Source organism: Dasypus novemcinctus, chromosome 15 (genome assembly GCF_030445035.2).
Source record: "Dasypus novemcinctus isolate mDasNov1 chromosome 15, mDasNov1.1.hap2, whole genome shotgun sequence".
Lineage (NCBI taxonomy): Eukaryota > Metazoa > Chordata > Mammalia > Cingulata > Dasypodidae > Dasypus > Dasypus novemcinctus.
Window position 1 is genome coordinate 24,729,135 of NC_080687.1, and position 3,406 is coordinate 24,732,540.

A 3,406-nucleotide genomic window follows, 5' to 3' on the forward strand; every position below is an offset into this window, starting at 1 on the left:
GGTATGTATTTTGAAATGAAATCCGTGTTCAAAGAAATAGTCATCAAGAATATTGAATTAGTAACTTTTTCTTAACATCTTAAGATTCAAACAGTCACCAACTTATATGCATTGTCTCAATCTAAAAACTTAATATTTTCTTTTCCTTTGACACTAATCTACTACACATTTCATTATCAATAATTGCCCAACAGGTATAATATTATAAAAAGTAAATATCAATAATTAGTAATTGTGCAAGACAATTTAATTGTATAGGACATTTTTTCTTTGGAGAGATTTATTTCTAATTGTTTCTCTAGTGTATAGCAGATGAAATATTAGATGATGGATTTTTATTGATTTTTAGCTCATCATTGAAGATACACAAAATACATTTCCATAACTTTGAGGGGCATGAGTTTCTGAATGTATTGATTGGCTTGATGTAACTGTTTGTTTAGAATATTAACATCCATCATGAGAAGAGAAAATGCATCCCAGCAGATAGACGTGACATATTGCATTGACAATAAAACAACAACAAAAAAGAAGAAATATTTGAGTTCTACTGCCAGGATGATGCCGATTTATGATGTGGTTCAAAGACCCACTCATCTACACTGCAGGCTGACTGGATGTAACAAGAGTGCATCATGTAAATGCTGAATAGCCTCATCCTTCCTCCCCTCTTAAAGAAGTTAGATCATAGAGTAGCAATTACCTATTAATGATGCTAGTGAGTATGTGGGAAGAGGGCTTAGGAAAACGCAAGATAAAACTCTGATTTCCACAACAGTTGCAAAGTGATGTTTTTCCATCAGGGTCATTTTCTGAGAAATTATGCTTCAAAGTGAATTGCAAAAGGTATCCCAAAAGACAAGTTATGTATGGGATTTTCTTTTCTTGCCGAGAAAGGTCTGAAAAGTTCATTCAAATGCAAATGATGTTAGTGACAAATGCAGTGTTAATTTATTTATCAGCAACAATTCCAGCTTATATAATTCAGTCCTGGGGAAGTCTCTTTATGTCTGAAATAAATGGACCACAACAGAATCAATCCAGTTACTGTAGCCATTTTAGTAAGTAAATCAAATTAAATATAGTCAATCCAATCAGTTGCCAGCCTATTGATCTGGAGAGTTGGAACAAACAACCGTCAACAAACAACAAAATTGACGGTGCACAACAGATGGGACGACATCTGATAGTCATGGGACTGCATCTCACAGGTGTGGCCCAAGTGGGTTTTAAACAGTATTACTGGATAAATGTTATCTGCTTCCCCTACTTTGCACACATGGAAGAGGGAAGGTGCGGGTTTTGGAGTCAGCTAAGATGTGAACGTGAACCCTAGCTCTTCCGTATATTAACTTTATGAACTTAGACAAGTTGGTTTATTTCTCATATATCCTCCTATGCAAAATGAGAATAAAAATACTTAGCTCATAGGGCTGTTAGGAGAAAAAGTGGGAGATATGATTTCTGCTCAATACATGGTAGCTTCCCCCACCCTCTTCCCTTTTTGAGAGCTCTTCTGGGGCTTGGTATTATGTGCTGTCGTTTTGTCTGAAAAGGTTGTAGTCTTTTGGGAAGGAGAGGTGGGGGATGCTTACATTTTGAAAATTATTCATAGGTAATCAATTTGGGGATCTTAAAAAGTGACCAAACAAATGTTGAACCCTACCTCATATTGCATATAAAAATCAAATCTTGATGGATTATATGTCTTAATGTGAAAGCTAAAACATGAAAAAAACATAGAAGAGTATCTTTATGACCTTCCACAGGCAAAGGCTTCTTAAATAGTACCTCCCAAACACTAACCATTAAAAATGATGAATTGGAACACATTAAAATTAATAAATTCAGTTCATCAAAAGAGACCATTAATAACGTGAAGAGGCAAGTTGTAGAATGGACAATATTTGCAATTATATACATAGCACCAAAGACTTGCATCCAGAAAATGTAAACAACTACTGCAAACCAGTAAGTCATAAACAAATAACCCAACAGAAACATTGTTTAAAAAACTTGGTCACATCATGAAAGATCTCCAAATGACTGTTAAACCAAGAAAAATTGCACAGCTTCATTAGTCATGAGGGAAATGCAAATGGAAGCTACTTTAATTATTATACGTCTATCAGAATGACCAAAATAAAAGACAGAGAATAATTCCAAGTGTCTGGGAGGAATTAGAGCAACCAGAACTCTAAACACAGTTAGTGAGAATGTAAAAGGGTAAAATCACTTTGGAAAACTCTTTGACATCCCTATCAAGTTTGGACATATTCATTAGCTATGGTCTGGCAATTGTACTCCTAGAAACATACCCCAAAGAACTACAAACATAAATTTATTAAAAAAAATACAAAAATATTTATAGCAGCCCTCTTCTAATAGCTCCAAAGTGAAAAGTACCCAAAATGGGCATCTGCGTTCAATGGAACATGTGTAGCAATGAGAATGAACAAACTATTACTACACACAAGAACACGGATGAATTATCATAAGCAGAGTATTCATTTAAGTAACCCAGGCCCAAAAGAGTACATTTTGCACTGCCCTCTATTTATATAAAATTCAAAAACAGGCCAACTATCCTATGATATTAGACTAGAAAGGCTGAACAGAGATAATGATTGCTCGGGGAACACAGGGGGCCTTTTGGAAATGCTGGTACTGTTCTCTTCCTTGGTCTGGGTGTGCTTACATAGCTCTGTTCCCTCTGGGAATTTACTGAGTAGTACAAGTATGATCTGTGTACTTTTCTTAATGTACACTTCAATAAAAAGGTTTTTTTTAGGTTTCTGGCCATAGTTTCTTGAAGGAAAAAAAAAATCCTGAATATAAAAAGAAATGCAAAGTCATTATAAAGGATTTGGACAATATAAAGAAGAAAATGAAAATCATCTATAAACTTGCTTCTCAAAAATATGCACTGTTAGTATTTTGATATACTCTGGTATTTTCCCTTCTATTCATAATTATGTGTGTATAGAGATATACATTTTTATACATTTTTTATACATGCAATGTATTTTATATTCAATGTATATGCTAGTATTCAATATATACAATTTTGTAACCTGCTTTCCCCATGTGATGGTACTTCCAGATCACTCCCTTATGCCGTTATATATTCCTCAGCACACTTCAAAAAACTGTCTTCTCCAAGCATGGCCCACTGCTGCTTTTAGCCCATGGCCTTGGCCATATGTACTTTCATCTCTGCATTGCCTAGTCTACACATCTGCTAAAGCCTGGAGCTAAAACAGGGTCATTAAAAACAGATCAATGTAGGCCTAATAGAATCGTACCACCAGTATTTTTCAGTGGGTGAACCTGAACCCAATATTACTTAATATTTTCATTGTGGACCTGGTTTAGGAAACCCTACCAGCATCACCCCAACAAGAAG